General features: G+C 41.8%; 1 protein-coding gene across 4 annotated transcripts in view; it reads left to right on the top strand.

The window, feature by feature from the left end:
* The first annotated feature begins 4,508 nt into the window (after nucleotides 1-4,508).
* The window catches only part of LOC6582232, a 78,851-nt gene continuing 60,643 nt past the window's right edge, over nucleotides 4,509-22,716 (top strand). For 2 of the 4 annotated variants that reach the window (XM_032731372.2, XM_032731371.2), the window contains exon 1: nucleotides 13,465-14,035. The gene's annotated coding sequence lies outside the window, so the exon portion shown is untranslated. Of the gene's footprint in view, nucleotides 5,548-5,617; nucleotides 5,960-13,462; nucleotides 14,036-22,716 lie in introns of those variants that run through there. The other 2 variants (XM_032731366.2, XM_044009490.1) reach the window with 2 other exon arrangements.

Genomic DNA, 22,716 nt, shown 5'->3' with positions numbered 1-22,716 from the left:
GCTTTTCCATTCCACAGTTGGGATTATACACACACACACACACACATGTATATCATATTTTTTGGGGGGCATTCTGACACATGGAAATCTGTAGCGTTGTCTTAATTAGAAGTGCCACGTGCAACAACTGCGACAGGCTCTCATTCACTTTTATTTTGATGACAACAATAATTTTATATATTTATTTTTTTCTCTCCTGGCTTTCACGACATTTTTGGGGCATGTTGATATTTTGGTAAATAAATATTTTTAATTGGTATAGCCATGCTTAAAATATTTCTTATAATTAACAAGCTGTCCGAATGAAACTCTCGGCTAAGTGGGTCAATTCAAAAGCCTCGCCATGGCTACAAAATAAATAAATGAATACAATTTTTTGCATTTAAAAAGTAATACTTTTTTAAATATTATTTTCATTAAACTGAAATATGTTTCGTTTTTCATGTGTAAAGTTTGGCATCAGCAAAAAGCTAAAATACAAAAAAGCAGAATGTTTTGATTGAATGTGAATGACTAGCAGATACCCTAACTACTTAAACTTATATTAAAATTTATTTCATAAATAAAAGTCGCAAAAGATTTCGCTTAGAAAGACGATCGAAAAACCAATATACCCCATTTTTAACCCAATTTCATATAAATAATAGTAGCAAAAATGTCTAAAAATCTTGTAGTTTATGTTTGGGGTTTATAGTAAATGCCAAACGCAAATCAAGTGTTACTAAATTGTGAATAATGACTCCATTCAGCCAAAAAAAAAAAGTGAACTCAGTTACACACTCACACAACCAAACACACACACACATATGTAGCTGACCAATTTCGTGTTACAAAAGGCCAATACAAACTCTAACGAATCTAATCAAAAGATAAACTCACGCGCAACGACGAGGAAACCCTCCTAACGAGTATTTTAAAGTTTCAATCAAAAATTCGTTACACTTTGCATGCGCTGCGGGGTGGCGGGGCAACAGGGCCGGCGGGGCAGCGGGGTACAGCAGGGGAAGTGAGCTGTTGTGTAGATGGCAGCTCGTGCAGCTAATAAGCCGTGGCTTACATAAATGCGGCAACAATCATCATTTTGGCCATCGGCCGCAAACACGAAATTATGATTTTTATTGAGGAATTCGCACAGCGGGCGGTGTAATTAATCAGCGGCACGGAACGTGGCGGCATGAAACGGGGAACGAGCGCACAGACGAGCCAACGGATGGCTGGACGGGTAGCTTCGAGTGCCGGGCAGGCCAACTGCAACTGAAGGTGACTGCAGCTGCGACCTCTGCTCGATCGAGTGTTTGGGTTGGGGTCAATGCGTTGCGTATGAGTAATTTTTAGCGGCAATCCCGCCACGCTCTCCGCTGTGAAAGTGAGTTTAACGGTAGTTTGCCTAACAATTTGGAACGATCAACGCAGTTTGATACACATAGATTGTTGCTATTGTTGTTTCTCCTCTTGTTGTTGTTTAGGTGTTGGCCCACACACACAGCGACACGCTCTCGCACTTACACACACACACACGCAGATCGACAGCGATATTTTCAATCAAGGCGTCCAGTGCCGCTTGTTAGCCTGGCCAAAAGCCACTTAAGCCGTACCTAAATTACGCCAAAATCGATTGCAATTGCGTTGATTATCGCCGTTGCAGCAGCCATTGCCAAATTTATCGGCCGCAAATGCATTTCACGCGATATTTATGTAGTTTGGTCCAATATATATACATACATACATATGTATATATTGGTAGCAACAGTTCGATGCTTTGGCCACCGGTTTTAAGAGGCCGCCGCCGCTTTTACGGCCACTGCGCTTATCGCGGCAATTACAACGAGAGATTTATATGAAACCGCGACGTTGCAGTTGCTGCAGCCGCTCCACCCTCGGCCGCAATCCCAATTGGAGTTTGGGGCCAGCACCCGCACGAGGCGCACAGTTCAAACGCCGCCAGACGGCAGCCAAAAACGCTCCAGCTAATCGACAACTGTTTTTGCTGTTGTTGTTGTTGTTGTTTTCGGGCCACAAATGTCGAATTAAATGGATTTTTATTGAAATCAAGTTGCGGCCCAATTGGCAACCAGCTGAAAATGTGGACAAGCCGATTGCAGGCGATAGAATCTAATTGGCTGAGATTGGCTGAGAAACGAACTAAAATAATTTCCAAGTGTAAGAGGCACATTTGCAGAAATTAAAATGTTTCCTGTTTAGCTTTTTGCCATTCACTAAGCTCAGCAATTGCCCAAATAATGTCAGCTGTTCTCCATACACTTGCTGTCTATAAAAATTTCCCAAATAGTAGATTCTTCTTCTTCAACCTACCACGAGCCATTCGCAACGAAACTTACATTTCTGTTAAAATTTCCCCTTCGCTTTTGCCACAAATACTTCCATTTCAAAAATGTCCCATTCTTCTTCTTCTTCTGCTACCTCTAGCTATTCACATAGAATCAGTCGCCTGTCGATTATTCTTGTTGAGCATTCCACAAGCTGCTCAGATTACAAACGAAAATAGCCATCGGACCAATTTGATGCACTTTTGTCATCCAATATTATTCACGGCCTGGTGCGTTACTAATTGGCAGCCGATCTTTATCTAATCGCGCCATGAATTACAATTCCAACTAATTACAGTACCTTTGTAAGCTGGCCCACTGGATGTGGGCTGACCAAGCCCAAGGAGCAGGCCAGGCAGCGTACTCAATGATTTATTCGTTTGTAATTTCCATGAGAGCCCACGATCTGAGCGCCAATGAGCCAAGCTGATCCGCCAGATCGCATATGTGTCTGTGTGTGTTTGTGCTCCAGTAAAACATGCGACAGCGAACGCAAACATGGACACTGATCGCACAGCAGCGGCCAAAGCAAGTAAAAGGCCGGCAGCGATTTCCACAGCCAACTGTCTAAACTGGGCCTAAAAATGATGGCCTAGACTCGAGCACACACCCATGCAGGTGCCAATGTGTGCGTGCCTGTGTGTGTGTGTGTGTGACATCGGAGCAGCGTCGACTAATGAAGATGCGCGATGCATCATGCGCGCCTGCCTAACAACCACGGCAGCAACCCACCTTCAAGGTGCCTCGCTGCTGCGGCCAAAAGCCCAGAAGCAATTTTCGTAATCAGAGAAATTCATAAAAATTAAAAGAGTCATTTGCATGTTGTTGCAGGGAGACGATGGACAACAACAGCAACAAACTACAACAACAACAACGATGGCAACTGTCGGCGGGCTCTGTCGCTCTGGTCACCAAGTATGTGGCAAGTTGTGGCAAGTAATGCAAGAAGGATTTGCTCTGGTCTACGGACTGGTTTTTGGGCGGCCGGGAGGCAGCTCTCGGCATTTGGGTGTAAAATAAAGGAATGACTAATTTTTCAACGTTTCGACGAATGATAAATGTGGCATGTGGCGAGCCCGAGAGCAATCATGTTGCACTGTCACTTGGGCACAGTCGCCGTTGCCGTTGCCGTCGCCGTCGCAGTCGCAGTCAGAGTCGCCCGTCGCCTAAGCTCTCTGCTGCTGCCGCATGTTGCATGCTGGAATTGTTGCAACGTCATAATTATCCATCCACGTCCTCGTCCGTGGCCCTGAGAATGAGTAACGACTCTGCCGGTAAATGGACAACGCCAGCCGTAGCCCCAGTCAGACTCAGCCCCAGTCATCGTCAGCTTCAGCCCCAGCCCCAGCTTTAGCCTCAACTTCAACTCAACTCCTGTTGCCGGCCATTCATCCTACATACGCAGTTCATTTCATACAATAACTGAAGTTCTTTTTGCGTCCAGCTCCCGTCGCATAGCGAGCGCCATTTGGAATTTAGTCAAACTCATTGCAGACACTGCAGAAATTTGCATTTTACAAAGTGACGAACGTCCATTCCCCGCACATCTTAAGCCATTAAGCAGGTTCCTGACAGAAGCCACCATGAACGAGATTTCAAGCCACCTAAAATGCCAAAAATAATGCTGGAATGTTTCACATATGTGTTCCATGCACTGACTGCCAGAGGTTACACAGAAAGCACTGGCAGAGACAACTGAATGCTGAATGCAAATAGAGCTTGGAAAGCTCACTAATACTAGCGCAAATGCTGGCTTACGAATACATTCACTCGTGGCAAAAGGAATTCATTTCTATTCAAGGTGGTCCAGCAAAGACATTTCTCATTTCGGCTGCCCTCAACCCGGCTCGAGTGCAAAGTAAGAGATGATGCCCTAAAGGAATCATTTCATAGTCATCATCGGAAGTACTAGTGCAGGACCACGACCGGACTGGACTGGCCTGACCATGGCCTGCCTTCGTCAGATGTTGATGATGTTTGCTTGACTGTTGTACTAGAGCTGTTGTTAAACTAGTTTGGCTGTTTTTTTTTTCTCTCTTCATGCTGGACCGAGCATTTAATAAAGTCATTAAAAGCGGCGCGTGTGGCGCGATCTCAAATTACTTCGCATAACCGAAAATTACATACAAATGAAGGGAGCTCTGGCTCTAGTTGGTTGCTTGCATGCGACTGCGACTGCGACTGCGACTGCAACGGCGACTAGGACGCGCCCAGTAGAGCTTAAAATAAACGCGGGAACTGCTCTGCAATGAAAACAAGCGTTTACCTTGCATCAGGGGCAGCTAATGGAGCTGCAGCTTGGCTTTGCGCGACCTGCTGCTGCTGCTGCTGCTGAGCGACTGTCAAACCGGTAGAGAACCAACAACCAGACAACCAACAACAACAATTACATACAACTACCTTCAGAGCTGACTGCATCCGCGAACTAATGGACTGTGCAAAAATGAGTGACGCAGCATCAGTTGTGGCGGAGCCATCGGTGAGTCCTGCGGCGAGAGCAGCAGCTGGACAAACCAATGCGACGACAAGGGCAACAACAACGTATGCCAAGTCTTTATATGCAATGGCCATATTTAGATAAGGTAACGACAAAATTTTTACAATTTTTACAATGCTGAACCGACTGACAAATGCACACATGCATCACACAGCAGAGGGACGTGGAGGAGGATGAGGGAGGCCATAGAGAGGAGTTGGTTAGGTCTCGAAGCTGTTGCCTTAATAAAAATGATGTAAAACGCAATGGGAAATGAAATGAAGTGAGGAGCGAGCACTCAGACAGCACACGATGAGAGTTAAATTCGTGTTGAAATAAATTAATTGCGCTAACTTGCAACTCATGCGGCACACAGGACGAGCTGGAGCTGCAGCTGAGCTCAGCCCAGCCCGGCGTCCTGCAACTGCATTTCCCTTGCCCTTGCCTCGCCTTCCCTCTTCCCTCTTCCCGCTTCCCACTTCCCACTTCCCTCTTGGATGATAGGCCACGGCCTAGCGACACATGTAGCGACCATGTTGCATTCCCGGCTGCTGCAACAGCCGTTGAAATTGTCGTCGTTTGGAGCTTCACTCGCCTGCAGCATCGTGAGTGCCATCGATCAAAGTCTGCGTGCAGTTTGAGTAGTCGCAGGAGGAGTCTCAGACGCAAACACAGCAAGAGAGGCGCATGAAGACGGCGGCGTAGGGCGGGCAGTAACTGGCTATGGGAGACTGAATCTGAATGGTGAGCGCGCGGTTTTTTGTCTCGCCTCGAGTCAAATGTCCACAAATTAATTTTCTTTATTAAATTTCAGCATGAAAAATGACGCGAAAAACGCTTCCGCATGCGCAAAACTAAAATTCAACTCAGGTGTCGGCTACCTGGCAACCTGACTGAGACCAGCTCCTGCCACAACTCCTGGCCAACTGCTTCGCACAGCTGAGTAAACTTTAATTTGGCTAAGACAATGTGCCGTTTTGAAAGATTCTAACCGGTAGCCAAAAGTATTTAATGGATGCCCCAAGTCAAGTGCTATATAAATGTTTGCCCCATGTGCAATGATTAATGCGCAGCATGGATTATGGAAATTACTCCCAACTGAACTATGGAAGACCTATAATGGCGTTCTATTCGAGTCTCTGCACAACGAATCTGGGTAAGTCTTAGCTAATATTACTTAATATTACCCAATGCAATGTAATGTGCCATGTCCGTGAGAGCTAATCAAACCCGAGACCTAATTAAGGGCCTCAAATGGTCTAGTAAATGCCTCAATTTCATAAAGAATACGATCTCCAGCCACTAATGCGCTCAGAGAACAAACGAATCGAAACCGAATGAACTTTAATGAGCCCCAAACGCCGAGCAGTGATAGTTGAGAGGGAGAGAACAAGAAGGAGAAGGAGAGCTGGAAGGGCTGAGGGCTGAGGGCAGAAATATTCCAAGTCATTTCCACACACAACTTCAATTAGGCGGAGTTCAATTCAATTTGGTGCATGTAGTAGGAGCAGGCAAGCCAAAGGAAATAATAAGGCGTAACTAAATAGGCGCTTTAGTCTATAATCATGACACAATTTCCGCCAGCCAGCCAACCAGCCAGCCAGAGAATCGCTTCGCTGTTGAGTGTCTGTCTTGGTTCGGTTTGGTTCAGGAAGTTCACATGACTTTTGCCTTCTGGGCGATGAGTTGGCAAAAATAAGAATGCACAGGGTATATCGGGCATATAATTCAATTGACGGTGCCCGCGTCACAGTTGAGAGTTCAACAGCTCCGCTATTCGGCTCCTCCATAAATGCCAACGATGATGCGTAATAAATTGTATATTAACTGGAATTTCATATGCAATGGGCATTGTTCGCCAAATTGGAAGCATTTTCCCTGGGTTTTTAGTTGTTATAATAAATATGTTAATTCGTTGGCCTTTTTAGTGGCAACTGGGGCAAGTGTCACTCATTCGCACACTCAGTTTCTGTATGACAGGTGCACAAAGAGCTTGGCTCACCCCAACCCAGCCCAGCCCAGGCTACACTGAAAGAAAGCGTGTGCAGTTGATGTGGCACTCTGGGCCTATAATTAAGATAGCTAAGTGGTGTAAATGCACATTGCTGGGGCGTGTGTATATACACATACAGACACAGACACTCATACTCATACTCATACTCATACTCATACTCATAGTCATAGCCATAGTCAGAGTCGGGAGTCATACAGACATCTGTGTGTCTGTAGGGTGTATGCGACGACTATCTGGAGGAAGTGTCGGGTTCCTGTCTATGCCGTGGAATGCGCGAGGCATAATTTGTGAACAATTACGCTTTGTAATAGCATTTAATGACTTCATTTTCCGAAATGTGCAAAGCACCGACAGCAACTAGCGCCGCCGCTTTCCATACCATTAACATTACCAATGCGATCTTATCACACGAGCTCTGCATACGGCAGATAGCTGGCCATAACCGCATGGCCAGGACTGTAAGCGAACTAGATGGATGAGTTTTAAAAAGCACAAAATGTGGGGGACTTTAACAGGTTATTTTTTACAGACATACATATATGTACTATATGCATGATATAGGGTAAAACTTAAGAATATTAATATACATATATATAATATACATACATATATAGTGCAAAAGCTGATGCTAATTATAATATTCTTACTGCTGACAATATGGATGCTGATGATCATTCCAATAAGAATGATCATACTAATGCCAATGCTTATACTGCTAATACTAATGGTAAGGCTAAAAAAATATATTTTATTTAAATATAAATATTAATAGGCTAATTAATATCAATAATATATAATTTAATCTCATATGAATTTAAAATAATATTAATACATATACTAGTGCTATTGCTTTCAATACCTCGACTAATGCGCTAGTCAATAATTCTTATTATGCTAATACTAATGCTATACTCTATGCTAATAAATGTCAATGTAATGCAGATGCTAATGATATATAGTCTTTCTCATTTTCTCACATCCCCGTTAATCATCTCATCTATTAGTGACTACACATAGTATATCATATATCTATTTATACGAATAGGAGATCTTCAAATTACCCAGACTTTTATCTCACAATTTCCTCTATTTATGTGTATTTGCTCTTTAAGCGCAACATAAATCTCTTAACACATATTTCTAGCAATTTCATCTGAAACTTATCGCCATTCCAACATAAATCACAAACGTTTCCAGTTTCCATATATCGTCTCTCTTATCTGTTAAGTTTGACCAACTCTCTCAGCGTCTCTCAACTCGAGCTGTTCAAGTGATTCCATTCGTGTCCCGGAATAAAACCATGTGATTTGCTCATTTTAGGGTGGAATTAATGTTCTATTTCCATATGGGCAGGCATGGGTAGTAGAATCTCTGCGAGATGCGTACGTCCTTGGCTAAGTGCAAAATAACTCGCAGCGAGAGCAACAACAATTTGTATGGCAAATTGCAAAAAGCTTTTAACATTATCAGAATGGTAATCTGATCCGATTATCATTGACTGGTCACATGAGGAACAGCGTAGAGCGAGCGGCCTGGGTATTGACCAGCTAGACGAGCGACGAGCGAGGAGCCAGCCAGCCAGTTTTAAGCCCTAATCCATGGGCTGGGATGTCATTAAAGCTATTTAAGAGCCAGACGACTGAGACAATTGGCCAAGCGCTTGTTGACGTTGCATTTGACTCCGATCCCAATGCATAATCGTAAACATCACTTTGCATAATAAGAATGCTCCATCAATTCGCGTTCGCTTCAGCCTCAGCCTCAGCTTCGGCTTCATCTTCAGCTTTGGCTTTGGCTGGCCTCCACTCTGGCCGGCCGGCTCTATCTAAAGTGATATTAATTAAAAGATCATTTATATCAGTGCTCATAAAATAGCAAAATGTTAACCGCCACACGAAAAACTGCTGCTGACATACGATGGCCTCATCAGTGCCACTCGGCATCAACATGAGAGGATGTGGATGTGGATGGTGGATGGTGGATGTGCTTGAGGATGGGACAACTACCTTGTGCTTGGGGCACTGAAAAGAAGTTGTCGCTCAGCGCGTTGATATTTATTGATACTGACAATGAACTCTGCCTTGTGCTGTGGCAACTCCTCCTCCTGCATATCCTCCTCCTCCTCCATCTGCTCCTCCTCCTCCTGCTGCTGCTGTTCGTCGGCTGAAGATGACAAGTTATGCAAATCGTGGAGACACCAAGATCAAAATAAACTGTACGCATGCAGCAGCCGAGCCGAGTGGGCAGAGGACATGAGGACAAGGTCATGGGCCCTGTCCGAAACGAGTGCAAAAGTGAAAGATTGATGGCGAAATTACTTGAAATGTTTGTACGAGGCAAACTTATAGATGTGGCTGGCTGTACGGCAGCCGCATCTGCCGGGACGGTGTGCTCAGCTCTGTCCAGCTGCACAGCTCATCCATGACGCTGCAAAGCGCAAACGTAAACAAGGCAGCGACTTAGACAAATGTCGCGACGTCTCTGGCCAACTCGGTTGATCAATCTGCAACGCCTACCCGAAATGCTAAAGCGAAGACGCCAAACCTGTCTGTGGCTCAGTTTAAAGTCATGGACCACTTGGGCTCTTGCCTACTTTGTAGCTCTGAAGCACCACTGTCCAGGGCCTTGGCTTTGGCTTTGGCTATGGCTATGGCTATGGCTATGGCCATGTGCCCATCAACTTGTCGCAGTGCCGGCCTCGACGACTGGGTTGGGCCTGCCTTCAATCAGTCGAACGCAATTCGAGTTGACAACATGTCGCAAATGCGTGCGGCGGGGCGAGCCAAGAGATGCAGGGGGCAGTGCCTGCTCTTCTTGCTCCTCTTGTGCTGGCTATGTTACAACATGGTACACTCTTATGATTATATAGATTATATTGCCCTGCCTTGTCTTACCTCGACTCGACTCGCATGCGTCGTCGTCCTTCACCGCGCTCACTCAGCCGCATGTAATCCGCGTGGCTGCATGCAACGTCGGGCAACTTGTTGTTGCAACTGCGGCACGGCGGACGGGCGTGATTGAAAGATTGAGTGCCAGGCACAATTAAAGTTCTGTATGATGTATGTACACATGGCAATTGTCGCAATCCCAATTTGGCTTGGGGTTTGTCAAAGCAAATGCCTTGGAACAGGTGCCGATCCGAGTGCTTGAACAGCATTTAGGATCGGCTAATGGCCAAGGTGCGATATGGGCTGACACATTGAGTTAACTATGAAATTGATTGGTTGCCCAGGTCGATTATGTTCAATGCGAATGAGAATTGCAGAGAAGGGCACTCTTTAGGGTTACTCACTCGGAATATTCGGCTAGCATTTATATATGGATATATGATTATGAGAATCGCATAGTGGGCATCAGCTGTTGACTTAAGAGAATGTGGAAGCTAACATGCATGTACATGTACGTAACTGAATGTACATATTCATAATGCACATGCATAAATGCACAAATACATGCAGTGCATGCATATATATACATACAAATGCAGCGGCATATACACATGCATGCCAGCATGCATACATATATGCACACATGCGCACATGCTTACGCATGCCACTAGTTTCCCCTGTGTATCGATCAGTCAGACCGTCACTGAAGTTGCTTGGAAAGTCTTTTTCTTTTATTTGTAATATCTATATAAATATAAATATTTTCTATATAGATGCTTAACTTGAAGATAAAGTTAAGTATTTCTCCAGCGGCGTTTACATTTCCTCACATGCGAGCTGATGTTTGGCAGAAACAAATCATAAAATACATTCAGTGTCTGGGCCGCTATCAAACGCTTTTCAATGGCCTTCAGCGCGCACCTGTCCACACGGTAATCGCCGCGGATGCGATGCAGGGGCAGGTGCAAGGCTTAAAGGAGGGAAGGCGGGGCACGATGCTGCAACAAGTTGTACATGGCGGAAATGCGTTAAGATACGACTCAATGTGACTGTGTGTGTATGCGTGTGTGAGTGTGTGTGAGTGTGTGTGTGTGTGTGCATAACAGATACATTAGGTGGCATAAAAGACCGGCTTATTGACATGATAATAAAATGCTCAACAATCAAAATAATGCAAGACTTGCTGGCAAACGTATAGAAAAGCAGGGAAAATGCATAATAGAAAAAGGTGAGCTGCGAAAATTTGCAGTAATTTGAAATTACGTTTGGCATTACGAGTATTATGAGCGCCTGCCGCATGCCGCATGCCGTTTGCCGCATGCCAAAAACGTTGCCTCGGCTCAAAAGATGATGCCGCAGACAGACAGACAAAGGCCGCAGCTGTTAATGAATGGCACTGGCCATTGTTGGTAATGGAGTGTTTGGGCCATAATGCCACAGCTATAGCTACGGCCGTGGCCAGAGTCACGGTTATGGTCAACAACAAAAGGCCAAGGCGACGCTGACGACGTCGTCGTTGACACTGCGCAGATAAGCGCGATAAGAAAAGTCCAAGCTGTCGAATTTAACGCCATCTTGGCCAAAATAGCCCGAGCTGATGCCAATTTTCTTGGCCAAGGCAGCCAGGCAGCAATTAGACATGGCCAACGTTCTGGCCGCAATTCAGTGCCTAATGCCGCATTATTAAGCGTCATAATATAATAAAAGCTGCGAGTGAAAGGCAGCTGTAAATATATAAAAATGTATATAAACATATATATGTACAACTATATATACTTATATAGCCAATAAGGAAGCCAAATTAAAAAATAAAAAACTCCTTTAGAAAGTTGTAATAAAAAGAAAATGATTTAATGCTTGGAAAGAATTTTTAAAAAATTAAAATATGGCGTGGAAAATCATTATATGTAATAAAAAATTTTATTACAAGAAAAACTGGAAATTATATATAGCATATTATATTTGATCATATTATAAATTATTAACCAAACTGGGAAAGCTAGGGAAAAAATAAATAGTTTTAAGAACGTTATGATAAAATATTATGTGTTATAGAGAGTTACCTAACTACCATATCTAAGAGTTATATATGATACAGAATATGTTCTGTATATAGACTGCAGAACTCTTCAAAGATCGCACCAAATCAGAATAATTTCTATATCTGAGTTATTCCAACTATTAGCTCGGCTTCTTAACACATTTGACTTAATGCCTTACGATCTGGTCTTAAGATCTTATCCTGAATGTTCACACATTGTGTTTGAGTCGCCTAAAGCGTAAAGGGCTTAAAGCAAAGCTAATGTTGTCTGCTTGTGGGCAAATATTTGTCTTTGATTTAAGCCGTAGCTGGAGTTGAACGGCTCGGACTTGGACTTTTGACCAATGCCTACTGGCCATTGTCTTGGCTGCGGCTGTGGGTAGAGAGGAAGCTAGGCCATGCCAAAATGACATGCTAGACAGAAATCATGATTTGTTAGCCAAGACTCGTAGCTCGGGAGTTTCGGAGTTTCCAGTCTCGAGTCTCGAGTCTCGAGTCTTGTAGCTCGGGTCTCGTTTACAGCTGCGCTTTCAGTGTCAACAATGAAATTGTCAAGTGTTGACAAATAAATTTGAGGATTCGAGAAGATTTACTTATGCTAATGAAAGACACTTGTCACACAAATATCTACACACACACACACACATACATGCCAGCTCTCTCTCTCACACAGTCGCTTGGCCATGCGGCATCTTCTTTAAGTTTGTCGACAACGTTGGCTTGCATAAATACAGAGCCGGAGCTGGAGCTGGGAAGTGCAGTTGGAGCTGCGAAATAGCAAAAGTACCGTAACAAATTGCCAACTTAAAGAATTTGACGAGAGATGCAAAATGAGCGAGAAAGAGTTGTTCGTGGAATGGGCATGAAAATGGTAAATGAAAATGTGTATGGAAATATGGAAATGGAAATGGAAATGGAAATAGAAATGGCAATGGGAATGGCAATGGGAATGGGAATGGGAATGGGTGTTGGGACAGTCATAGAACATGCGCTGCATAAATATTTATGAGTGCTCAAGGATTTCCTAGTTTCTGCTCATATAGAGAGAAGAAGAAGTGCTTAGACTTGCTGCACATTGACCCTTGCTTTACGTATATTTATTATCAGTTAGGTACGCGGCTCATTAAAGTCCGAATTTCACACGATCATCAAATTGACGCCTTTATATGGCTCGATCCGAGCTGAAAATCCTTTGACCAGGTAACAACAATGTCTGCGTGTTATAAAAGCAGCTCTCCAACATTGTAATGAACTGAAAATATCTTCAGCTGCATCGCTGGAGCTGTGAGTTCAGCTAGATAAAACAATAAATCTCTAAACTATAACCGCTAAATTGCACTCACTCGAACTTACACACACTCACACACACTCTATCTGCATCTCGCTTGCACGCGTTCTTTGAGTGTTGGCAGCATAATTGAGTAATTAAGCGCAATGCGCTCGCAACATAACGAAACCTGTTTACGCTCAACACACTCAAAGCAGGAGCAGCGACGCCGGCAGAGCCGACGGCAGCGACGGCCAAACAGGTTTGTGAGCGAGCGAGTCGGAACGACGCGAATTGAAACGAACTTACGCAAAAGTAGCCGAACTGGTTGGCGAGTCAGCGTCGCGACGCCTCGGTTCGATTGCAACGGGGTTGCAGTCGAACCGTGAGTGAGAAGCGCTCAACTGAGTGCAGCGCAGCGGCGACCGAGCGCTTGAGTGAAACGACGCGCTGCGTTTGGAGTCAGTTGATTTTAGGCGCTCGTACGACAAAATTCGGTGCGGCCGCTCGTTTTGTTCTTTCGCCTTTCGTTCGTCTTTCGCACATGACGACAAAATTCGCAAATTCCGTAATAGAAAAAGAAATGAACAAAAATTGATCGAGAATTTTGAAGAAAATCAATGAGAAATTCACGAAAAATTTTGAATCTTATGTTTGTGTGTTGTGCCTAGAAGTGCCTCTCGCTCTCGCTGCCTAAGAAGTCTCAGTAACAAATTGCATTTACAGTTAAAATAGATTTAGAATTTGATAAAGTGCCAAAGTTTTAGTTGGTGCAACAGGATAAGATTTGTTGCATTCGCTATTCAACAGTGCAAATTGATAACAAAGTGCAAAATTCGTTATAATACAAATAAAATAAAAATAAAAATTGAAAAATAAATAATTAAATAAGAAAAGTAAAAAAAAAAGAAGAAAATTTCTAGTGCTGTCAATTGGACGCGACGCCTGCGCAGCTGCCAATTCTAATTGGATATTTTGCAAAGCGGAAACGGAAGCGTCTGCACGCCATTTGCTAAAAGGAGGTAAATATAAGAGTGACTTTAAAATCTAATTATACACAATTCTAATTGGATATATGTGTCGTCTATTCTAATTAGATGCAATTGGCAGTGTGCTGCTCTTGCCTTTGCTATTGCTTTTGTCTTTGTTTTGATTTTGCTTTTGTTTTGGCTGGCTTTCGCTTATCTAGCCATGTATCTCGCTCGCTGTTAGCCTGGTTTTATAATATCCATGATTAAATTTGACAGTTGACAACTTTTCTCTGCTTGTCTGCCATTTAAGCGTCTCTGTGTATGTGTATGTGTGTGTGTTAATGTTTATGTTTGTTTGCATTTTGTATAAATTGACAATTCAACTGGCATTTTACAAGCATCACAAACATACTCACACACACACACACACGCATGGCATTGAAACAATGTGTGTTAGTGTGTCTGTTTACTTTACAAGCTACTTAATGTTGGCTTAAATATAAACATTATATATTCATGTACTTCAACTGGAGCAACAACTATTATAATGTGACAAAACATTTAGCCCACTCTGCAAGGGCGTGGCCTCTCACTGTTGTTTGTTATTGTGTTTTTTGTAATTTGTTGTTTCTTTTGGCAGTGCAAAACTTTGACTTTCTATGACATTTCAGGTGAGTCAAAGGTTTGCACCGTCAGCTGTTGAATGTTTCAACGTGAACTCTTCTAAACTTCTTTCGTTCTTTGTTGAGAAAGTAAGTTTGAATGAAGAATGTAATTTAATATGTGTATGTAGCTATGATATGATAGTTGTTTGCTTGATTGGTTTGAAATGCCTGAAATGTCTGGCAGACAATGACAATTCGTATAAAAATGATATTTATTCTTTTTTTGTCAATAGAATTTATTTGCAATATACATACAGATATCGTGTGACAAAAATACAAAAATAGATTTATTTCTATACAATTTGACTATTGTCTTGGAATCAACAATTGAAATAATAGTATATATATATACATATATGGCTGTATATATAACTAGCCTTATCTTGGTAGATGAGTTCTCCAGGTAGCTCTCTTAGACAACTTAATAAATAAGATCCGGCTTTGTGTAATGTTTTAACTGTTGTCGTAGGCAAAGGTTTGATTATCTAGGCTTAACAACAATAATCATAATAGTTTGTATAGTAAAATAATAATAATATAATAAAAAAAATTAAAAAAATGATAATAGAATATTTATTTTATATTATATAACTTGAAAACTTGTATAATACAAAAAATTAATATGTATAGTAATTAAATACTAATTTTTGCAACAATTCTGTTAACACATTGATTGTGGTTTATTTTTATTAATTTATGTTTTTTTATTTATTTTTTTTATTTATTTATTTTATTTATTTATTTTTTTATTTTTTTATTTAATATTTTTTGATATTTTTATGAACGCAACATATACAGTAGAATTTCTATAATTTTTCTTTTTCTTTTTTTATTATTATTTGTATTATTAATAATTTTGATAAATACTAAATTTTGTCACTACACACATATACAAAATTTGTTTGAATAGCATAAGCCATATTTATTTATAATTTAATTTGGCCTGTATTTTAGTAAATGCTTTTAAATTAAAACGCACATTTAATTAAGCTTAATTACTATCAGAAATCTTATAAATACTTATTAATACATTGCATAAATATTGAATTGAAACAACTTTAAGCACGCATGCCTTAAGTGTTATCAAGAGCAAATTCAAATGGAAAATGCTCGAGTGAAATTCAAATTAGAATCATTTAACTGTTGCCATTGCTGGAAGCCATAATATTCCAGCTCATTTACAGTTGACTTTATGCCAATTAGAACTTGTAGCTAGCTCTCTCTGTCTCCCTAATTGATGTTAATTGAATTTGCAGAATATTATTTAGTAAAAGTCTTGGCACAGCTGCGAGCAGCTGTTACACGTTTACACGTTTAATGCAATGATAAAACATCGTCAACTTGGCCACATATCACAATTAGATTGGCTTTTTGGCCTTGTTACAATAATAACCAAGCCACAGCAGCAGCAGCAGCGGCAAAAGTAACTCGAGAAGCTGTGGGCCACAGATAGTGTAATGTGGCCATGGACACGTGCCACTTAGCCCTAAGCCAAATGTTGCACAAAGCTTAACCAAAGCTGAACCACTCAAGAATCAACTGTTGGCCAACTGCAAGCGTATTAAGTATACGCAGCGTGCGACAAGCCAAAAGTTTCAATTAACTGCGAGAGAAGAGCTAAGCTCTTCTAATGGATATATATGTATACAGATATATATATTTATATATATATGCATTTAAATGAGCTAGCTCAGCAGCAAATGCTTGGTTAACAAATGCCAATAGAAATCTTTAATTAAAAGCCTGACAATAGTTGCGCAGGGAGCGCGGGAGCAGCCGTTGCTGCGGCTCTGTGGCAGCAACAGTCGCTGTGCTGCAGCAACCACTAAACAACCCCAATGAGCCGGCAGACATCAAGATCTACGGCTAAACAAAAGGTGTCTGGCTGCCCGAGTGTGTGTGAGTGTGTGTGTGATTGTCTCTCTCTTTCTCTGCCTCTCTGCCCCTCTACCTCCCAGCTTCAAGTGCCTAACAAGGCGACAACGATACTCGGCTGCTTATCAATGCGCCTCACAGGGCAGCCCCCATTCATGAATGTTTTGTTCAAACGCTCACATGTCGTTCCCAGCGAGCGGGGGAGGGGAGTGCCCCTAATGACAGGCGGAAAAAAAGAACACAACAAGAGAAACAGATTAAAAGTAGGGGTGTCTCAAGTTCAAGTGCAGCTTGCGAAGGCTTCCTGCGTCTAGACGTGGCAGACAAAACTGTCGCAGACTTTTCACTCCAGTTCAAGATTTTTGCAAAAGGCAAAGCAGATTTGAATAAACATTAGACGGCTAGAAAGACACAGAAAAAGAGAGGGAGAGAGATATATATATATAGTGTAGGCCAGAGCGAGTTAGCTAGAGTGAGAATTATAATGGCGCTGTGGCCATAAATTAGCCAGAGCTGGAGACACCAAAGCAGCCGAAGAAAAAACCGAATCAAGAGGCAATTCTATATGCATATATAGATACAAATATATATAGTCAGAGCTGTATGTCTATGCATATATCAAGCCTATATACATATATATATATATAATTCTGTGTCAGCTCATCGACAGAGACATCAACGGCTTCGTTTATAAAGCGAGCTAATTTGAATTAAACGAGTCAAACAGCAGCCGCAGCCTCAGCCACAGCTGCTCCTCTACCTTCCCCCCTCTTGCCAGCTGCGGCAGCCACAGAGCAACAGAGACCCATCTTTGATTGGGCTCGGCGCGTACGTGTTGCAAATAACATTTTGAAAATCTAAAAATTTGTCAGACGGAAGTCGCAAGCAGCTTAAAGCAAAAAAATACGAAATAATACATAGACACGGCTCAAAGTTCGTGCATAGCTCACAAAGGGCGATTGCTAGACATACAGTTTTTTACCCATTTTAGTTGGGTTCTTCAAGAACTTGTCTTATCTAGTTAGTAGCTGCAATTGCTGACCTTGGGCTGGTCTCTTTTACTTTTGTGGCTTTATGTAATTCTTTTCAAATTGAACAAGTGCAAGGCACGTCGTGTTGACAGAGAGTGAGAGAGAGGGAAATTGAGAGACGGAGACAGAAAGAGAAAGAGTAAGATTGAGAGAGAGAGAGAGAGAGAGAGAGAAAAGAAAGATATTGCTAATATGTTTTTTGATTTGATTTTTCATATGTGTATTAAATTAAACTCTATAATAGTTCCAAGTCTGAGAGAATGAAAATCATATAATAATTTGACAGGCATAATATAATATTATGATGTATGTATGTATATATTATAAATGTATATAATTATTAAAAAAAAAATAAATTGTATATGTATATGATCTATATAAATAATTATTACTTATCCTCTTTAATCTTTAAAGTTTTACGTTAGTTTAAAAGATGTTTCAATTCTACTTCTGTTTCCCTTTGCGCCTGACAACTTTATGATATATTAGCCAGATTCGTATGCTGTGAATATGTTAATAAACTATCTAAGATATAGAGCGGCCAACTTATATAGGTAAAATACCTTAAATAATAATCCATCAAGACAAAGGCAATCAGTTAAGTCAGACATCAACATGACTTGAGCTGAAACAGATATGATCTATAGGATAGTCAGTTATATATACATGGTATTCATGATCCCATAGAAATCACCATCCCGCTGTTAGAGACTGCGTGACAAAATGTTCATAATCAGAGCAAAGCATCAGAAAAATTTAGCAAAAGTTTTATTTTTTGTGCGGAAAAGGCAAAGCAAAAAAAAAAAAAAAATTTGTGCTGAAAGAAAAGTTTTGGTAGTTAGTTTGGTTTGGTTTGATTCGAGCACGTTTTAGTTTGTGGCTAAACTAAAACACAATTTGCCGTTGCTTTGTGCTGTCGCTGGGAGAGAAATGTTTGTGTTTCCCACAGTCCAATCAGAAACTATGCAAATTGCTCGCTTTTTATCTAATCTAAAACGGGGAACGCTGCGACATATGAGTGTTGGATATAAACTTTATGTGCATATGTATATGTATCATATGATACGATATTTAGTTATGGCTCAAGCAACAGGCAGCCGAGCATGGCCAAGGGCTCAAAAGAGACAAAGAGCGAGAGAGAGAGAGAGAATGAGTGGGAGGGAGAGAGGTATGGTTGATGAGCTCTAATTTTGAAATTATACCAAATTATTGCCGGCTTTTAGAAATGAAAGAATGAACTGAAGACAACTTAGCAGCTAGCCAATTGGAGTCCAACTGGAACCCAACTGGAGTCGGCTTTGGCTTCGGTTGTTTGGTTTGCCTGGGTTTCTTCGGTTACAGTTTGTGTTGTTCAAATTGTCGCTGCCTGTTGCTGCTCTGGTTGTTATTGTTGCTGCTGCTGTTGTTGTTGTTGTTATTGTTGTTGTTGCTTGGCACATAACAAGTTAATTTTCATGTAAATTTCTGCTTTTGGGCCCGGCTGGATCACTGGCTCACTGGCTGGCTGGCTGGCTGCCTGGCAGCCTTTCATATAAAGCAACAAAGACAACAACAACCGGTTAACATAATCACTTAATTTGCTGATTGTGTGCGTGGCTCGTTTTTTTTTTATTCTTCTCTTATTTTGGGATCGTAATCGTAGGCGCTGGGAGCTGGGCGCTGGGCGCTGCGGGTAAATGTAAATGGAGCAGACAAAGAAATATACAACAAATACACATACACATATATCTGAATCTAAATCGTCATCTAAAACGAGGCAACAAAGTGTCAATATTATTAAGTGATGATGTTCAATATGTTCTCAAGCCTGATAAACGAGCTGCGACAACAAAGCCCAACGTAATATGAGCGGGATAGAGAGGGAGAGAGAGAGAGAGGGATACGGAGAGAGACAAAAAGAAGTTAAGATATCTTCTAAGCCCAGTTGATAAATTGTGTGGGTATTTATGCGGCTACCAGAAAATAATTTACCAAAAACTAAAACCGGCAGCAAGGGCAAAAACTGTGTATAGAATAAATAACAAACTTGCTAAAAACAAAGAGAACACCAAATAAAACACACGAAACACAAAAAAAATTGGCAAACACACACACACACACATACACAAACAAGCGCAGCATAAAAAAGTCATTCAGCAAAGCAACAAATCAACAGCAAAAACAAAACAAAACAACAAATATTAAAACAAATGCTGAGTTATTAGCACGCCAAACGCTAGCTGCGACGCTGACGCTGAAGCTGACGTTGCGTCGGCGTGGGCAGCGCTTGCCGACGCGTCGGGTCGGGTCAGTTGGCGGCGGCTCTGCATTTTGTTGTTGCTTTGCTGTTTGGCTTTTGTTTTTGTTTTCGCTTTATGCTGCTTATTCATGGCAGTCACAACAAAAACAAACAAACAAACTGTGAGTGGAAAGCTTGCAGAAACGGCAAACGGCAACACGTGAAAACCGCAACGCAAAGAAATGCAGCAGCAGCAGCAGCAGAGCAAAAAGTGGAAGAAAAAAAAAAAAAAAAAAAAACTTGAAAATGACGAAAATAAAAACTAAAATGCAGCCCCACTCATCCAGAACATTAACTTGCATGTATTGCACCGAGCGTGGGTAGCTCCAACGGTTGGCAAAATTGATAAAAATATAGTTAAATAATAGATAAGAAATATCATTGCAAGCTGTAGTTGTCTATGGAAGGAAATATAAGGGTATAATATAAGAATAGCATATAATATAAGAGTGGTGCATTATAAGAGCTGTCACACATATGTTCTATGTACGCTCTGAGTGAATGGCAAAAGAAGGAGAAGGAAAGAGAGAGGGAGGGCTGGCAGTGTGAGTGAATGCTAAACTCTGGAATGTATGGGAAGTGCTGAAACGGGCGGAAAGAAAACTTTGCTGACTAGGCTGAAATAGAACCTATAATTGCTAGAACTTTACGTACACCACTCGCTTGCAACGTCGCACTGCACCTAGAGTGGAAATTGGAAGTAGGCAACTGTAGTTATTTGCAGCTTAGGCTGTGCAGTTGATTAAGCGTTCTATAACTGCTCGTACGCCCCTCGCTAGCAACGTCTGGCTGGCTGTCTGCAGCCGTGTTTGTGTAACCATGCATTTATGATGATTTTAAGCTTGCGAGCCTCATCAGGCGACCCGAACAGCTCAGCCGAGCCAAGACAGGGACGAGCGAGAAAAAGAGAGATAGAGAGAGAGAGGCGGAGAGAGAAGGGGTAGAGGCATACAGATCCGGCGAGCATTAAAGCAGCTTTAACTATAAATAAAACCGAAAGGCAACAATAGCAGCGGGCAAGGGCGTGAGGGAGGTGGTGGACGAGGCAGGACAACACACATGCGAATGCATCAAAAGTTGCACTGAAACTGAGCCAAAGACGAAGACTCCACCAACAACAACAACAACAGCAGCAACAGCAAGAGCAACAACAAGAGCCACAAAAGACACGCAGCAAAAACAACGCAAAATAATAATACAAATAACTATAGATGCATAGATAGGAGCTGCTAGTTAGATGGACGAGCGAAGGATGTGGCATGGGGCATGCAGCATGCAGCAGCTGAGGCCGTTGGCAACGTGCTCATCATTATCATCTCTGTGGTTGTTGTTGTTGTTGTTGTTGTTGTTGTTGTTGTTGTTGCTCTTGTTGTTGCTTGGCCAATGCGAGGCCGTTGCCATAATTGTTTAGCTAGCGTCGAGCGGCCGCCCTAGCCTTGGCCCACCTGAGCAGCAACTGCTGCGGCTGCTGCTCTTTTGTGCAGTCATGTGCAGCCAAGTCAATAGGCGAACGCCAACGCCAAAGCCAGAGCAACTTACTCCCTTTTTCAGCCCAACGTCCAGGCTGAGGCTCCAGCTCCAGCTCCGACTCTGGCTCCAGCTCTGGCTCTGGCTCTCAAGCTAGAAGCTGAGCTCTGGCTAAAACCTGATTATGAGTGGCCCCAACTGTTTGTAGACGGCATGTTGTGTATTCTAACACGCTGCGGATGGCGTTCGCGTCTTCGTCTGCGTCTGCGTCTGCGTCTGCGTCTCTTGGATCTGGGCAAACAAAATGCGTCTTTAATGCAAACATGCAGCAGGCAGCAGCAGCAGCAGCAGCAGCTTCCTTTGAAGTTGTTGCAGGCGGCTGCAGGGGGAGGGCTGCGTTGCTGTTGCATGTGCGTACAAAACTTTAAACAGGAATTTTAACAACTTGCTTTGTACTTTTGCTTGTTGCTTGAACAACAACCAACAACAGCCAGAGCAACAACATACAACATACAACAGCAACAACAACAACATTAACTGATTTATAAAGAAAATTTCTATGCGTCGCTTGCCTGAGAGCCCAAAAAGGAAATGCATGTTGAGGCCGCTGCCGCTGCGGCTGCTGCTGCTGCTGCTGATCTCAGCTGAGCCTCGGCTGCGCTGCTGCTGCTCTGCTGCTGCGTCTGCATGCCAAACAACGTGCCAACATTGACGGCGAGCGGCGCTGCCAATTAGAAGATTTCATATTTCTTTCTTGTTGCTGCTGCTTATGTTGTTGTTGCTGTGTTGTTGTTGTTGTTGGTTGCTGCTGTTGTTTTTGCCGCAATGCAATTCAATTAGACAAGCAGCAGCCGCAGCAGCAGCAAATGCAAGAGGATGCTTAGGTCAAAGGTTGTTGTTGCTTACGTCACATCAAAGAGAAGATGATATATAGCAAGCAGCTTGTGTATGGCTTTTATTTGTTTGATCATTTCACTTAAGTTTTTGAATTCATGCTGCATGAAAAATTAGCTCTGTTTCATAGCAAGCAGCTTAACTCTTATATCAAACAGCTTTCAGTCAAGCTTTCGTCAATTATAAACCTCTATTTTCTATATTTCAAAGCATTTAATAAATATTTTAGTTTTTGGCAGAGTAACTAAACAAAAATTAAAAAATATGTAAAATAAATAAAATATAATTATTAAAATCAAATATATATGACAATAATTTGTTAATTATTGAAATTTAAATATACATATATTTTAAATCAAATATTACTTCAATATAATTCTCTTATTTTGGTTGTATTTATATTTTTATTTGTCATTTTAATTACAAATAAAATCATTTTAATTACAGTTGAGCTTCCAGTACAATATTTTTCTTTATTCTCCGCTTAATTGTGCTCTTAACTTTTAATACTTTTGTTTTGTT

This window comes from Drosophila mojavensis, unplaced genomic scaffold (assembly GCF_018153725.1).
Source record: "Drosophila mojavensis isolate 15081-1352.22 unplaced genomic scaffold, ASM1815372v1 contig_74, whole genome shotgun sequence".
NCBI classification, from domain to species: Eukaryota; Metazoa; Arthropoda; class Insecta; order Diptera; family Drosophilidae; genus Drosophila; species Drosophila mojavensis.
The sequence above is the reverse complement of the archived record's forward strand: the minus strand, read 5'-3'. Positions and strand labels throughout refer to the sequence as shown.